At 45.6% G+C, this 18,122-nt stretch overlaps 1 protein-coding gene across 4 annotated transcripts in view; it reads right to left on the bottom strand.

The window, feature by feature from the left end:
* Positions 1–18,122, bottom strand: part of map3k14a (mitogen-activated protein kinase kinase kinase 14a) — a 69,045-nt gene that overhangs the window by 27,022 nt on the left and 23,901 nt on the right. Inside the window, exon 1 of one of the 4 annotated variants that reach the window (XM_080213543.1) lies at positions 4,185–4,275. The exons of the other annotated variants lie outside the window; for them this stretch is intronic. The gene's annotated coding sequence lies outside the window, so the exon portion shown is untranslated. Of the gene's footprint in view, positions 1–4,184; positions 4,276–18,122 lie in introns of those variants that run through there. 4 annotated transcript variants of the gene reach the window in all.

The following is an 18,122-nucleotide window of genomic DNA, read 5'->3' as shown; positions in this document are numbered from 1 at the left end:
AAATCCTGGGGAAGGACTGACACTGGCCAGTTAGGCACTTAATCTGGTCAGAGCTCCCCCTCAGAAACGGCACAGGTTTCCTACTGACCCGCCAAGCAGTGGGCTAAAATCAGCACCAATTAACATTAAATTTCACCCATAGTTCTTTAAACATTTTGCCCATGAGGGTGGGGATGCAGATTCTGCTTTTCAACGTCTTGGTTCTGAGATATTTTAAATCAGCACTGCAGTATCTATTCCTCAAACCAGCAGTTCTGAAGTTGGTTTCAAATTTGAATGTAATTGTTTTGGTGAAATCACAGGTTAAACTAGGAAAATTCTTTGTACACTATTAGTTATTCAATACAGCGCTGATATATGGCAACTTGTTGAAAGCATAAGTTGCCTCACAATAAGAACCATTCATGTGCCTCTTGTTTCAGGGACGGAGGAAGCAGAAAGACTTCCATTTATTCCACATCTTTCACAATGCTGGGACGTCACACAGCACATTACATCTAAGTAAGGGGAAGGAATGGCCTGGTGATATTATCACTAGACTATTAATCCAAGAACTCTGGAGGCCTGAGTTCAAATCCCACCACAGCAGATGGGTGAAATATGAATTCAATAAAAAAAATTTGGAATAAAGAGTCTACTGATGACCATGAAACCATTGTCAATTATCAGAAAAACCCATCTGGTTCACTTTAGGGAAGGAAATCTGCCATCCTTCCTCGGTCTGACCTACATGTGACTCCAGAGCTATTGCAATGTGGTTGACTCTCAACTGCCTTTTGGGCAATTAGGGATGGAAAATAAATGCTGGCCAGCCAGCAACATCCATGTCCCACAAATGCATTAAAAAAAAACATCCAAGGTAATTTAGAAAACTTGGAAGCCAATTCATGCAAAGCAAGCACAATTAGTTAGGTGGGTTGGCTATGCTGAATTGCCCTTTAGTGTCCAAAAGGTGTGTAGATTTGGTGGATTAGCCATGGCAAATGCAAGGGGTTACAGGGATGGGACAGGGGTGGGGAGGGCCTGGATAAGATGCTCTTTTGGAGAATCGGTGCAGACTCGATGGGGCAAATGCCTCTTACTGCACAGTCAGGATTCTATGAATCTGAGGGTCCTACGATCAAATCATCAACATTATATGTTGATGTAGAGATAAATGCAGGCCTGAAGTTAGCATCCAGCGTTCAGAGGCAGATCTACAGTGGACTCCAGATACCAAACCCACCACTAGAGACTGCTTGCCTTTGGTTTTGCCATTTTACTTCAGTCCTGGGAGGGCATGGCCTCTCAGTGCAGCTGTTCAATGCAATTTTGGCATCTTTTGAAAGAATGGATCTTCTTGTCCTTACAGTGGAGGAACTGTGTTTGCACCAATCCTGTTCATGTACGGGTCCTCCGGTGTGACCAAAACTACCAGTGAATCAGACGGACACATTTAGCACTATTGGGATTGGATTTCATTCCAGAATGATTTACACTGGGTAATACAGTTCTTCCAATGATGCCAACATAGCGTTTGCTGTTCTCAGGCAGGGCTGGTCTCAGTGCCGCCTGGTTATAAAAAGGAAAAGTGGGTATGGTTCCTGTTCTAGACTGCTGTCCAATAGCCTCAGTTAAGATTCTTGGGATGGAACTGGATGAGTCTGGATGTGAAGCCCCTGCTGTGATGCCGGGTGGCACTCACTACCCAAGTTCATACAAATAATGACCATTCGAACAACATACGGGGGAGAATGGGAGTGGGGTACGCAGCCAAAAAAACCATGGTCTGTGTCAATATAGTCTTGCTTGTCAGCAATTCCTTTCAAGAGGTGAGGGGAAGGGAGCAAGTCAACAAATGAATGGATGAATGGGGTAGTATTTACAGAGTCTTACAGCACAGACATAGGCCATTTGGTCCAACTGGGTTCATGCTAGTGTTTACATTCCACACAAGTCACTATTACCCAAAAGGGTGAGCCAATCAAAACATCAGCACAACACAAGCTGCTACTTTCACAGAGAGGTCCCAATTTACCACATTCACTCCTCACAAGATCCATTTACTTCAGGGGAAAAAAACATTGTCTAAATTTCTTTTTCTCATTTGGTGAACCTGCACATCATCTGTGTTGGAAACAAAATATTTTAATGTCCCGTGTCGGCATTGGTTACTTCCAGGAATAACAGTGGTGGCAGGAGTCACAAGGAGTGGCACAGTGGTTAACAATGCTGCCTCACAGCACCAGGGGACCAAGTTCAATTCCAGCCTTGGGTCACTGTCTGTATGGAGTTTTCATGTTCTCCCCATGACTGCCTGGGTTTTGTCCAGGTGCTCCGGTTTCCTTCCACAAGCCAAAAGGTGTACAGGTTAGGTGGACTGCCATGCTAAATTGCCCCTTAGGGGGTGGTTTTACAGCCTCGCTTGACCCAAAACCGGAAAATCCTGCCCGAGGCCAACAGACCTTCCCATTGTCTGCCCCTCACCTCCTCAAATTCATGTGGCAGGTGGGGCAGTAGAATTCTGGCGTTACTATCCAATGATCTGTAGGTTAGGTGGATTGGCCATGATAAACATGTGGGGTTATGGGGATAGGGCAGGAGAGAGAACCTGGGTAAGATAATGCCCAGAATTTTATTATCCCACCTGCCACAGGAATCGGAGCGGGCGAGAGGCAGATCATGGAAAGGTCTATTGACCTCGGGCAGGACTTAATTTTAGGACAAGTGAGGCCGTAAAATCCTGTCCAATCTGTCAGAGAGTCAGTGCAGACTTGATGGGCCAAACGGTCTCTTCTGCACTGTAGGGATTCTATGATCACCCTGGCCCAAACTAGATGTTGAGTAAAGAACCATTTACCTCCAAACAATCTTCCAGCCGATGCACTACAGGAGAAGTCTATACGGCCAGCGCAAATTATTTAATTTCTCTCACCTTCAGCCAGCCTGTGGTTTCTCTGAGTGAACCTGGCATCTCAGTACAGGTCTGTTGTTGGCTGCATGATGTGGCCAACTAGGAAATGAACTGAGACTACCTGCACACATCCCACTTAGGAGCCCTTTGAGTGGCAATAAAGAGAGGAGTCTTTTACATCGTGTCTGGACAGGGTACAGAACCAGGTCCCAGAAATAAATAACTTTTAAAACAGCAGTCTGCCCGCACCTTCTGAACTTAAGACTGTTTTCACTGGACTCAGCCCAACTTCTTGAAAGGGCACAGAGGAGAACTGAACACAGCTAACCGCACGCTGCAGAAGCAGTCACCTCTGACAACACTGGCACTGGAATATTCACAACCAGGGTAAGTAAAAGGGACACTTCAGCAAATCAACTCTGGTACAAACATGCCTGTTCTAAATTTAAAAAAATAAACTGATATGGGGCGGCATGGTGACAACTGTGGTTAGCACTATTGCCTCACAGCTCCAGGGGCCCGGGTTCGATTCCTGGCTTGTGTCACTGTCTGTGCAGAGTTTACACCATCTCCCCGTGTGTGTGTGTGTGTTTCCTCTGGGTGCCCCGGTGAACCTCCCCGGATTAGATACACTGGCCATGCTAAATTGCCCCCTTCGTGCCCTGGGATGTGCCGGTTAGCGGGGTAGGTAGGTGTGGGGGTTCAGGGGTCTTGCTGTCCCGTGCAGACTCGACGGGCCGAATGGCCTCCTTCTGCACTGTCGGGATTCTGTAGCAGCCCAGCATCACGATGCTATCTGTCTGTCTGTCACTGTACTCCGCTCCCTATCTCAACCAGAATCTACGTATTCTCAGACAGCACCTGGCCCTTTCTGTTTTCCGGAATTAAGCAGAATGGAGAAGGTTACAATGTTTATCCGAAACACACTCGCTGCTAACCTACATGACACCAAAATAAGCCGCAAGGACGGAAAGTATGTAGCGTCTCAGCACCTCGGATGTAGCAACAACCAAACTGTATCTATGCTGGGAGAGTCAGAACAAAACAAACCGCCTGCTAACAATTCCCATTTTGTTTCTGGGGAAGGGATAGGAAGGATCGTGTGTTCCTGGTTTTGAAACAAGGATACAGTTACCCTTCGTGTTATTCCAATGAGCCGCTTGTACGATTTACTCCCTACTCTCCAGTTTCCTCTTTTTAGCTCTGACTCTCCTCAAATTACACACCCAGCGACAGATTCCAAATAAAACCTCCGTAGAAATGTAACACACATACATACATACATACATACCCGAAAAGGCTGTAGCTCAGGGGACGGGAGGGGGGGTTACATGAGTCTCCTTCTGATGTAGAGAAACGACTTGTGCAGAGAGGAAGCGAACCCAACCTCGGAACTGTTCAGTTTCAACCTCCTCACTGGCAAACAGCCAGCATCTCAACCAATAGCACAGAAACACAGTGACTTCAGCTGCAAAAGCCATTGGCTGCTATTGTTCCTGATTTACAGGAATAGGAGCTCATTCCAGGAAGCTTTTGTTAACTGAAAACAGGCTGGGCTGCTGCGAGCGTGTCCCAGTCGAACTGTTCCGAGCTTTCTATTGTTCTGGGCACAAAGAGCCAGCTGCAGGGACTACACCTGAGATGTTAAGACTGTCTGGCAATGGAACTAGGGAGTTCTGCACCTTGTCCAGAGAATCCCTATAGCGCAGAAGGCGGCCATTCGGCCCATCTAGTCTGCACCGGCTCTTTGACAGGGCGACACAGTGGTGAGCACAACAGCCTCACAGCGCCAGGGACCTGGTTCAATTCCAGCCTCAGGCGACTGTATGGAGTTTGCACATTCCGCCCACCCCCACCGTGCCTGCGTGGGTTTTCTCTGGGTGCTGCAGTTTCCTCCACACTCCAGAAATGCGCGGGCTGGATTGTTTGGTCATGATAAATTGCCCCTTTAGTGTCAGAGGGACTAGCAGAGCAAATATGGGGGGTTCTGAGATAGGACCTGGGTGGGATTGCTGTCAGTGCAGGCTTGATGGGCCAAATGGCCTTCTTCTACACTGTAGATTCTACGAAAGAATCTCACCTAACCCCGACCCCAATCCCATAACTCACACTTTATATTCATCCACTGAACCACACAAGCACAAGACGCAGGAGGAGGTCCTTTAAACCTGCCCCCACCATTCAATACAATCATGGCTGATCTTTGCCAGCCTCAACTCCTTTTCTGTACCATTTCCCCATAGCCCTCTATTCCTCAATCCATCAAATATTTATCCACCTCCACTTTAAATACTTAAAGCATCTAGCACCCTTTGGGGCAGAGAATTCCAAACCACCACCTGCAACAAGAAATTTCTCCACACCTGCACATTTTTGGACACTAAGGGGCAATTTAGATTGGCCAATCCATGTAACCTGCACATCTTTTGACTGTGGGAGGAAACTAGGGCACCCAGAGGGAACTCACACAGGGAGAAATGTGCAAAATCCACACAGTTACCCGAGGCCGGAATTGAACCAGGATCTTTGGCGCTGAGAGGCAGCAGTGCTAACCACCGTGCCACCAGCCCTGGCCAATCTCACTAAAACAGATTATCTGCTCATTATCAAATTGATGCTTGTGCGAGCATCACATTTCTTCATCATCAGTGACTATGCTTCGAAAGTACTTTAATAGTTGCAGAGTGCCTTTGGTTTTCCTAATCAGGATGTGAGCACAATTATATAAATGCCAGTCCTCCCTTTCAATGTGCAATGTTTGAATTCCTTCACTTCATTATAACATCTGTCAGCACTTCACATACATATTATTTTTTTCTTTTTGGCTGTAAGGCTCAACAACATGCAATCGGTGATGACTGGCTATTGTGTTTTAGTACTGATGGTTAAAACATTAAAATGGACTTCAAAGCCTCACCAAATTAATGAATTTACGCTATCATGTCACAGGTTTTTACAGCATAAAATGAGGCCCTTCGGCCCATTATACTTCAGCGCACGCTTAAGCACCTATCTATTCTAATCCCATTCGGTCCATAGCCTTGTATGTTTACGGCATTTCAATGCTCATTTAAGTGTTTCTTAAATGTTGTGAGGGTTGCCACCTCTACCACCCTTTCATCCAGTAAGTTACAGGTCCCCACCACTCTCTGGGTGAAAAAGTATGAGGCGGGTAGAATTAGGGACCTTGCGGTGAAGGATCCTCTTGGAGAGAGTGATCATTGCATGGTGGAGTTTCTGTTGCAGATGGAGGAGGAGAAAGTGGGTTCCCAGACACGCGTCCTTTGTTTTAATAGAGGGGAGTATGGTAGGATGAGAGAAGAATTGGCGAATGTGGACTGGGGGAGCGCGTTGGAAGGTAGGTCTGCTGAGGAGCAGTGGAGGATCTTTAAGGAGATCTTTCTTGGTGCTCAGCAGAAATTTATTCCGATGGTCAAAAAGGACAGTAGGAGGAGAGGTAATAAGCCGTGGATAACGAAGGAGGTGAAGGAAAGTGTTAAATTAAAAGCGGAGGAATTTAGAGTAGCTAAGAGCAGTGGGCAAGAAGAGGATTGGGAAAGGTTTGAATGTCAACAAAGATTGACAAAGAAGTTGATAAAGGAGGGTAGGAGAAGCTATGAAGCTGGGCTAGCACTTAATATAAAAAAGGATAGCAAGAGTTTTTATAAATATATAAAAAAGAGGCTGGCTAGGGTGAACGTTGGTCCTTTAGAGGATGAGAAAGGGAGCTAGTGGTAGGGGATGGGGATATGGCTAAGGTCTTGAATAACTTTTTTGTTTCTGTCTTCACGGAGGAGGACGTGAATAATTTGCCGGGTGTTAGCGATGGAAAGGTGGTAGGACTGGAGGGTCTTAATGACATTACTGTTACTAGAGAGGTGGTGCTCGACAGACTGGAGGGGCTGATTGTGGACAAGTCCCCAGGACCGGATGGAATGCATCCGAGGGTTCTGAAAGAAATGGCGGAGGTTATAGTGGATGCCTTGGTGGTTATTTTCCAGACGTTGCTGGATTCCGGGGAAGTGCCGGAAGATTGGAAAATGGCTAATGTTACGCCGTTGTTTAAGAAGGGTGCCAGGCAAAAGGCGGGGAATTATAGGCCGGTTAGTTTAACATCTGTAGTAGGTAAAATGTTAGAATCCGTCATTAAGGAGGAAATTGCGAGGCATCTTGAAGGGAATTGCTTGATAGGGCAGACGCAACACGGTTTCATTAAAGGGAAGTCGTGTCTGACAAATTTACTGGAGTTCTATGAGGATGTGTCTAGGGCAGTGGATAGAGGAGAGCCGGTGGATGTGGTCTTTCTGGATTTTCAGAAGGCGTTTGACAAGGTACCTCACAAGAGGTTATTGCAGAAGGTCAGGGGACATGGAGTTGGGGGTAGGGTGTTAGCGTGGATAGAGGATTGGTTGTCAAATAGGAGGCAGAGAGTGGGGGTCAATGGGTGCTATTCGGATTGGCGGTTGGTGACTAGTGGGGTGCCCCAGGGGTCGGTGCTGGGGCCTCAGCTATTTACCATTTATATAGATGATCTGGAGGAGGGAACCGAGTGCAGGGTGTTGAAATTTGCTGATGACACCAAGATTGGGGGAAAGGCAAATTGTGCGGAGGGTGTGGACAGTCTGCAGAAGGATCTAGATAGGCTGGGCGAATGGGCCAGGAAATGGCAAATGGAATTTAATGTTGGCAAGTGTGAGGTGGTCCACTTTGGTAGGAAGAATGGTAGGAAGGACTATTACTTACGTGGCGAAAAACTGCAGCAGGCGACGGTGCAGAGGGACCTCGGGGTCCTTGTGCATGAGTCGCAAAAACCCAGCTTGCAGGTGCAGCAGGTGGTCAGGAAGGCGAATGGGATGCTGGCCTTCATAGCGAGGGGGATTGAATATAAAAGTAGGGAGGTCTTGCTGCGCTGTATAGGGCATTGGTGAGGCCGCAGCTGGAGTACTGTGTGCAGTTTTGGGCGCCGCACCTGCGCAAGGATATTTTGGCCCTGGAGGGAGTGCAGAGGAGGTTTACTAGGCTGATACCGGAGTTGAGGGGATTGAGCTATGAGGAGAGGCTGAATAAACTAGGCTTGTACTCGTTAGAGTTTAGAAGAATGAGGGGAGATCTCATTGAGACGTATAAGATGATGAATGGGATGGATAGGATAGAGGTGGAGAGACTCTTCCCGCTCAAAAAAGATAGTAGGACTAGGGGGCACAGCCTCAAGATAAAGGGGAGGCGGTTTAGAACGGAGTTGAGGAGGAACTTCTTCACTCAAAGGGTGGTGAATCTCTGGAATTCTCTGCCCGTTGAAGTGGTGGAGGCTGCCTCGCTAAATATTTTTAAGAAGCGGGTTGATGGGTTCTTGATAAGAGAGGGGATTAAGGGTTATGGGGAGAGGGCGGGAAAGTGGAACTGAGCCACGACAGATCAGCCATGATCTTATTGAATGGCGGGGCAGGCTCGAAGGGCTAGATGGCCTACTCCTGCTCCTATTTCTTATGTTCAAATCCCCTCTAAATCTCCTATTTATCCTATCAATGCCCCTCATAATTTTCTTCGCCTCAGTCAGGTCCCCCCCTCCCCCCCACCTTCTCTGCTCTACGGAAAACAACACCAGCCTCTCTTCATAGCTGAAATGCTCCAGCCCAGTTAACACCCTGGTGAATCTCCTCTGCACCCTCTCTAGTGCAATCACATCTTTCCTACAGTGTGGTGACCAGAAGTGCACAAAGTAATCCAGCTGTGGCCTAACAAAGCACTTTATACAGCTCCATCTGACTCTGTGGCTTCAATATCTTTTGTAATGGGATGTCCAAAACTGCACCCAAAACTTCAATTGTAGCCTAACCAGTGTGCCTTTCAAATACACCATCGCTTCATTACTTCAATACTCTAATCCCAAGACTGCTTACTTCCAGTTCCATAATATCACCCATCTCCTTCCCTGCCTCAGCCCACCAGCTTCAGGAAGCCACAGCCAAAACTTGATCACCCAACAGACATGACTATTCCTGGCTAGCCTTCATCTTTTCCATTCTTCATCAACTGCACTCACCTGATCGGTCACATTGACTTCTTTGTCTGATTATCTAATCTTCCCTTTCACTGAGCAAGCATCCATGCTAACTGATAAGATGCATTGATGTCTGCGTGAGAATAATGTGTACCAGTTGTCCTCAGGTAGGTTCACATAGGATCAAGCTACACATTCCCTGATTGGCACAAGTTTGCATAATACTTTTGATTTGACTTTTTAAACGACAATATGGAAATCTTGATGGTCAACCTGTCATCTGCCAACAAAACAAAATGTGTTTCCCCAACAAAACATTGTTTGAACCAAACCAAAAAAAACCCCACACTTTGTAAACTGTCACATCTGGTTAATTGTAAGTGAGTTGTACATTCCCTCCACGTAAAGCAACAACATGACAACAACTTATAGTTTACTCCTGCTAAACTGTCCTTTAAGTAGTGAGTAACGTGAACGGCGTTGAAAAGATTAGCTGTGCCCCGCTGACGCAACTGATTCATTCACTTCATTTTAAAGGGACAAACAATAGGTTTGAATTCTCGGGAATAGGTTGTGTACACACATGCAGTGTCAAGCCCAAGTTCTACAGTAACTTGTCAGCAGTGGCTTGCAGCAAAACAGTAACCAGAAACCAGAGCTCAGTACAGAATGCAGCTCTGACAACAATGTCTTGTGTTCATATCAGGAAACAAAGAACCACAGTCAACAAGGTACTTCAGAAGTGCTATCGCTGTTGTGATGTATGGAAATATGTTGAGCAATACGACATACAGTGAGATACCACAAGCAGCAGTGAGGTAAATTAACACAATCTGTTTCTAATATGTTTTCATTCATTCATGGATGTGGGCGTCGCTGGCTGAGCCAGCATTTATTGCCCACCCCTGAGGGCATTTAAGAGTCAACCATGTTTTATTTATTATTTACTTAAGAGTCAACCACATTGTTGTGGATCTGAAGTCACAGGTAGGTCAGACCCAGTAAGAATGGCCGATTTCCTTTCCTAAAGGACATTCGTGAATCCGATGAGTTTTTACAACAATCAACAATCGTTTCACAGTCATTACATTCTTAATTCCAGATTTCTTTTATTGAATTCAAGTTTCACCATCTGCCATCGTGGGATTCGAACCTGGGTCTCCAGAGTATTACCCTGGGTCTTGGGATCACTCATCCAGCGACGATACCACTACGCCACTGCCTCCTCTGTTTTTAATAATTTTGGATGAGAGATGGATATTAGGTCGCACATCAGGAAAACTGCTTTCCTCTTCATCAAATAGGAACAGGAGTTGGCCTTCAGTCCTGCTCTGCCATTTAATACGTGCGTGGCAGATCCGACATATCAATGCCTTTTGAAGCCATTATCCCTATAACTCTTTACTTTATTGTAAATCAGAAATCTAGCAATCTCTCCTTTAAACATATTCAATGACTGAGCTTCCACAGCCTCTAAGGTAGAAGATTCCAACCCTCTGTGTAAAGAAATTTCTCCTCATCTCGGTCCTTCATGGCAAGCCCCTTTTTTTGAAATTATGCCCCCTATTTCCAGACTACCAACCAAGGGGGAACACCTTACCTATATCTCCCCCACCTATTCCTTTAATTATTTTATAGGTTTCAGTGAGATTACCTCTTATTCTTCAGAACTCTGGAGAATACTACTTTCACCAATTTCTCTTCATAGGACAGTCCCACCATTCCCACAAGTCTAGTGAACCTTCGTTGCACTCCCTTTATAGTAATAATGTCCCTTCTGAGGTAAGGGGACTGCACACAGTGCTCCAGGCATGGTCTAATCAAGCTCCTGCACAACTGAATAAAGAACACACTACTCCTGTACTCAAATCCTCTTGTGATAAAGGCTAACATTCCATTAGCCTTCCTAATGGCTTGCTGCACCTGCCTGTTAACCTTCAGTGATTTTATGGACAAGGACATCCAGGCCTCTTCATACATTACACTTTCTAATTCCTTATCATTTAGTAAATACTCTGCACATCTGTTCCTTCTACCAAAATGGATTACCTCACATCTTTCCACAATTTATTTCATCTGGCATGTTCTTGCCCACTCACTAAGTCTGTCCAAATTCTCCTGAAGCCACATTGCATCTTCCTCACAGCTCATGTTTCCGCCTAGTTTTGTAACATTTGCAAACTTGGACACATGGTCGGTTTTTTCCTTCAGGCATTGAGAGAACATCTATCATATTTAAGGTTGCCAACTATGATTAAATATATTCCTGGAGGTTTCATCATGACTTGCCCCCATGCTTCATGTATCACTTCAGCAACACACTATCTTCGTGACACACTGAGTTTTTATGCCAATTGGAAAGGAAAAAGTTTTTTATCCAATTGAATGATTAGCTATCAGCGAAACACCCTTTGTCCCCCATTTTCAATATTTTTCTATCTGGTAAAGAGAAATGTTCAAGAGAAACTTACAAAAAAACTATCTTTTTTCCTGTTCTGATGATTTTTCCCAGGGCTGCACACAGCAGTGTCCTGGGTCTCGCAGACTATGGGCCAATCTTGCAAGGTAGTAACATTTTGTTATACACAACCAGCAAGGACTGATACAAGCAAGTCACAAATTTGAAAGTTTGATCTATCATTTGGACGGCAATCATCCGTTGTGGCGGCGGGGGGAGGGGAGGAGGAGGCAGCGGTGGTGGTGGTGCTGGCTGAAGTTTCAAGTCAAAAGGAATGATGTTAATGTACCATTGGCAAAAATATGCTATGATTGTATTGCACATGATGTCTTTTATCTGTTACACAAGTTTGAATAAACAAGGCCATGGTTAATGATTTGGACTTGAATGGCCGGGGCGGGGGGGGGCATGATTGGGAACTTTGCAGATGATACAAAATTGGTCATTTAGTGGATGGTCTAGAGGAAAGCTGCCAGCTCCAAAATGATGTGGATGGGTTGGTGGCACATTGAATTCAACTCTGGTAAATGTGAGGTGATGCATTTAGGGAGGAAAAACAGTAAAAGGAAATGCACAATAAATTGGAACATACTAAAAGGGATAGATTAAGTGAGAGATCTTGGTTTGCAAGTGCACAAGACTCTAAAGGTAGCAGTATAGGTAGATAAAGTAGGCATATGGAATGCTCTCCTTCATTGGCAGAGGTATAAAATTCAAAACTAGGGATGTAATGATGGAACTGTATAAGAATGGCATCTGGAGGGATTGTGTGCAATTCTAGTCACCACATTATAGGAAGTTTGCAATTACTCTGGGGAAGAATGCAGTGAAGATTTACTAGAACGTTGCCAGGGCTGAAGAAGAGATTGGAGAAGTTGTGGTTGTTTTCCTCGGAACAGAGGAGGCTGAGGGCTGACATGATCGATGTATAAAAAACTGCGAGGGGTAGAGATAAGAGTAGACAGGAGGAACCTGTTTCCCTTGGCGGAAGGTTGAAAAAGTAGAGGTCATAGAATCAAGCTAAGTGGCAGAAAGAGTCGAGGGAACATAAGGAAAACCTTTTTTACACAGAGAATGGTAGGTCTTTGGAATTTGCTGTCCAAGTTGGTGGTGGAGGCAGAAACCTAGACTCTAAAAAGTACCTGGATCTGCACCTTAACTGCTGTAAGGTGCACGGCTATGGGCCACGTGTGGCAAGATGGGATTAGAAAGGGCTCCTGTGCGTCTTTGGGTCGGTATGGACAAGATAGACCAAATGACCCCCCCGCCCCCGATGGCCGAAGGTTAAATCAATTCAGCTGAATTAAATGCAGATATTTTCAGACAGAAGATTGCATCGTGTAAAGTGCTAAAAAGCCTCCAAACCCCCTGTGTGTGGGAATGCGAGTGGGCAATCCATGTCGCGTTGCTGGTGAATGAATACAGATGATTCTTAGGAGGCCAAAGTCGGGGGAGCTGCACCCACAGCACTCAGAGACAGGAAATTAAACCATTTGAAATCTGGATGCTGCACAATATGTTTGTATATAACTGTCTGAAACTGGGTTTACCTAAACAGAACGGGACGCACCAGGAATGTTCGCTAGTCTAGTCTACTCATTGCTGAAAAAGTAGTTTCCTCTTTGGCAGAGAAAATAAAAACTGGAGGTTTCGAAACACTTTGATGGCCAAGCTCTGACAGGCAAACATTACGAACACATTTTTCTTCTTCCAAAAAAAAATCAAGATTTAATGGCAGGGCAATTTGACACATCATAAAAAGGATGTTTTTTTGCCCAGAAATAAGAGTCAAAAATACAAGGAACTTCAACAGACTTGTTGTCACCACCCATTGCCTGACTTAATTAAAATTGAATTTCCGTCTTGAAATTTTAAAAAGTTAAGTATTTGCACTTTTCACAACCTCAGGACGTCCCAAAACATTCCGCCAAATAAATAATTTTGCAATTTACAAAAAACATGGTCGCCAATTTGTGCACAGCAAGCTCCCATAGGTAATAACGTGATCACGACCAGATAATCTGTTATACTCATGTTGATTGAGGGCTAAATATTGTCCAGGACACTGACAGAACTCTCTTGCTCTTCTTCAAGATAGTGCTAGGGGATCTGTTACATCCTAAGAAGCAGACATGGCCTCATTTCTGATCCATAAAACTGCACCCCTGACAGTGTAGCACTCCCTCAGTACTGCACCGGAGTGTCTTCCTTAACCCACTTCCCAGATTTCCACTGGGGCAAAGTGATTTTGTTGATACCCTATTCCTGGAGCAGAACCAAAATACTTTGCCTTAATTAAAGAGGACTGCAACTTTGATATAGTGTTTATCACTGCAAGATGACAAAGCACATTGTTCCCCTGGGTCTATAATAATATTTTACATCATGCAGCACCTCCGGAACATTGTGTGGACACCCATTTAGAAAGCAGCAAGGTAGAAAACATGCTGAGGTGACGGCTGGCATCGAGACATAAGAAATTAAGGAAGGAGTAGACCTCTTTAACTTGAGCTGCCTTGGACAGGAGTAGACCTCTTTAACTTGAGCTGCTTTCAGAAGCTTCTGAAGATCAGAGAGCTTAACAAAATACCAGGCACTGAGTTGCCACACCTGGGCTGGCATTGCCAAGCATCCACATCATACTGGTACATGAGTTGGGCTGGTGATGTATCCTGAATGGATACATTCAAGCCTGATACTTACTGACCAATGTGAATTTTCAATGGAGAGTTTGCTTGCATGGCAGTCAAAGGAAACACTATTAGGCAGTCAGGAAAGCCTTCATTAGGAATTCTGATATCGACTTGGAGTGATGGGAGTAGCTTGCCCATGATCGTTGCACGTGGCACAACCAAATGAAAAAAGGGTGCTGCCTCCATCAAAAGCAAGCACGCATCAGAGGCTGAGAGAACATGCAAGCAATTAATCCCAAACCCACGCTGCAGAATCCTTACCTGTTTGCAGCAGAATCTTCTGGATGCAGATCGGTGACAGCAAATCAGCAGTCCCCTTTATCTCTCTCCTGATTTTGATTTCTATTGGAGTTAGTGGATGCCCAAGGGTCCACAGCAGCAAGTTTGGAAGCTCAGCAATCTCGCTGCTTCGCACATCTAAGTGAACGTTGGAGCCTGGGGGGCTTTCTGGTTCATACCAGGTCCGAAGGCCCAGCTCCAATGGCCAGCTCTATAATTGGTCCTCCAGGCCTCGTTGAACCTCACACAGCCTTCTCTGGGGCAGGCTTGAGTAAGCCATGTTAATGGAATGCCAAACTGGGTGCGACTCAGCTTGGGGAGGCATCAGATACTGTAGCTACACTGCTGCTGAGCCTGCCAACTGCCCCATGGGAAAGGAGGAAATTGGCCCTTGTACTTAATCGTATCTTGTGCATGACATAGTTACCGGATCTATTTTTAGCTCCTATTCCTGGACTCCACCCTCTTAGTTTAATTATGCAATTATATCAGATAATGTTAGCATCTAAAATTGTCTCACCTTTATTGGCCAGCTATCTTGGGACGCTGAGGCACAGGCTGTTTTGTACAAGTTTACTTATTACATGACTATAATCACCACACCTCAAAGATAATTCATTAACAAAGAACAAAACAGCACAGGAACAGGCCATTTGGCCCTCCAAGCCTGCGCCGCTCATGCGCACAACTAGACCATTCATTTGTATCCCTCTATTCCCAGTCTGTTCATGTAGCTATCCAGATAAGTCTTAAACAATCCCAGCGTGCCCACCTCAACCACCGTGCTTGGCAGCGCATTCCAGGCCCCCACCACCCTCTGTGTAAAATACGTCCTCCGACATCTGTGTTGAACCTTGCCCCCCCTTAACCTTGAACTTGTGACCCCTTGTGTTCGTCACTTCCGACCTGGGAAAAAGCCTCTGTGAAGCATCCTGTGGTTGAGAAGGGTGCACTTCACATGCAAATCTTTTCCTTTTTCATTTCCAAACTGCATTGCAACAATGTCACAAATAAAAGGGTAGAAATCAAAAGGGACATGCAGTGCAGAATGTTGAGGGACACAGATAAAGGGGAGATAGACCACAAGAGGACACTCTGCCCAAGGAATTATTTATACCACTGCAAAAAGAAATCAGAGTAGGTGAGTGGCATGGACAAGATGCCAACGACAGCTGCCCGTCCACTGGCAATGGGCTTAAATTTCCGCATGCAGCACATTGACAGATCGGGTGGCTTGGCATGGAGACAGGTGAAGGAACATGCAGGCAAGTCGTTCAGCACTGAAAGTCATGCGGTACCTGCTAGGGAAAATGACTACAATTGTGATGGGTGTCATCCACTCACCGGCACTTGCATCAGTTCAAACATCCTGCTCCCCCCTCCCTCACCCTGTCCAAATACCTGGCTAAGGAAGCTGCCAGCTAGCTGATGTGGCAGCTGCTCTTACAGCCAACACACACATCACTTTCCGGGTCTACTTTTGGGTGGTGCTGGAGTCAGATACTTGCCAACTACAGGAGGAACGGTTACGGTAAGCAGTGGCAGATCTCCAGCTCCCCATTGTCACCATTTACATTGGAACTGGACCATCTTGTGTTTCTCTACCTATCCCATGGCCATTTAGTCACTCCTGCCCTCAACAAATCATAGACATTCCTTTCTATCTCACCGACCACAATCCACGTCCTTTTTCCTATTCTCTACATGCTCAGAAACATGAATGCTTCTAAAATAAAGTTCTGCTGAAAGGTCGTTAACCAGAAAAAAACAGACGGAATTTCCTCTCGGTGATGGGGCAGCTCCTGTTAGCTGGACAGATGGTGACAGCCCCTTGTCACCTCCTGTGGGGAGGCTGTGTCAGACTCAGTGACAGCAAGGCACGTACGTAGCCAGTGGTTGGTCTTCTACAGGAACAAGGAATCCAGAGGTGGAGATTCCTCCCCTCCACCCTCCCTCAGGTCTCCATTGCAGGCAGCGCCACCAGGAGGGACAACAGCTCATTGGCAACCCACCCCAGAGGCGTGGGATTGAAAAGGAACTCAGACTGAGGGTACAGTGAGATTTCAAGGAGGGTGTCACTAGTTAGGGGAGGACAGGCAGGTGAGAAGACTAAGGGGTGACTCTCAGTGGGGTCCTCTTTTCTGATACTGAGTGCCTGACAGCGAGGACCATCACTCCCACCCGGGAGCCCATAAGCAAAATCAACAGGGGTTTTCTTTTCAAGGTTCCTGCATGGCAAGCCTGGTGACTACCAGCAATGGGGGGGGGCGGTAATTAGCCACTTAAGGGGGTAAATTGGTGGTGGTGTGGAAGTGCTGCCCAGGACATTTAAGGAGGCAGAGGTGGGAAGATGGTGAGATGTCCCTTCTGCATCAGCTAACAAGATTAAATGATCCCAACCTTCAAATATCTTTGGGGGGGGGGGGCATTAAATTCCACCCGTTAACATTTTCTCACTCCACAGTTACTGCCTGATCTGCTGAGTATTTCCAGCCTTTTCTGTTTATATTACGGAAAATTCTAAAGGAGAATCACATCACTAATAAAAAGCTTACATCCGTCGGTAACCATGACTGAAAAAGAATGGCTTCTAGTTCAATTTGCCAAACTACCATTGTATTTGTTTACCCCATCCAAATAGGTTGAATCGCAATGTACTCTCCTGGAATTAATGCTATCACACTGATAATGCGGTAACCTCCCACCTCACCCGCAGCTGTGATTTTCCAGTCCCGCTGCAGTGAATGGAGATTCGGCTGAGTGTTTGATTGATACAACTGAGTGGCTCAAATGGTCATTTTAGAGAGTTAACCACATGTGGGTCTGGAGTCACATGCGGACCAGACCAGGTAAAGATGGCAAATCCCCTTCCCTAAAGGACATTAGTGAACAAGATGAGGTTTTTTTTCCAACAATCGACAATGGTTTCATGGTCATCAGTAGATTCTTAATCCCAGATAGTTTTTATTAAATTTAAATTTGACTATCTGCTGTGGCGGGATTCGAACCCAGGTCCCCAGAACATTAGCTGGGTTTCTGGATTAATAGTCTCGCAATAATGCCACTATGCCACCCCCCTATAGGCCTCCCCCTATATCATAGAAGAACCAGAATTTCAGCTACTTTTTTTAGAATGATACAAAGCCAAACACACACAGACCAAAGGTTCGGCTGAGAGATGAGATGATCTGCTGTAATATATTCAATAGAGGATACATTTTACGGAAACATGAACGAACATTTCCCTTCTTGGACACTGAGCTTCCTGAAATTCTCTCAGAGAATCCTGAAGCAATGGTTAATTAGTTTGTAGCTTCCAATTCTCTTCCTCTACCTAGTGGTGCACTAAGGCAGACTTCCACTTGTTTCCGTAGCTAGCAATTCCTGGAACAGGCTGCTAGTCTGTCGTCAGAGGCTTATAGCCACTCCACATCAAGCATGACTGACCAGGAGTCTCTCCCACTCTTAGCACCAGCCATTAGCATGTTTAGAGGGATTTGCAAGTTGACACTCAACATGTTTGGCCACGTTATTAATGCACCTTCCTTGGTCACCAATCCTGGGGTGGCATTCGAACTCAGAGCTTATGGGAGGGATGTTACCCACTGTTCCACAAGATCTCCCAATTTGTAGCTTGTAAGATGCTTTTGGGGATATTCTGAGGTCTTGAATGTCATTGAACTGAATGCTAGTAGGTGTGCCAACATCCTCACTGCAAGGGAAGAGACCGCATTCTCACCCTTGCTGCTAATGAACTGGTTAATGAGCTGACTTGGAAATTAGTGGCTATCACTCCAA

This window comes from Carcharhinus amblyrhynchos, chromosome 27, assembly GCF_965287045.1.
Source record: "Carcharhinus amblyrhynchos chromosome 27, sCarAmb.v2.hapA, whole genome shotgun sequence".
Classification (NCBI taxonomy): Eukaryota; Metazoa; Chordata; class Chondrichthyes; order Carcharhiniformes; family Carcharhinidae; genus Carcharhinus; species Carcharhinus amblyrhynchos.
This window is presented reverse-complemented; position numbering and strand designations above follow the sequence as displayed.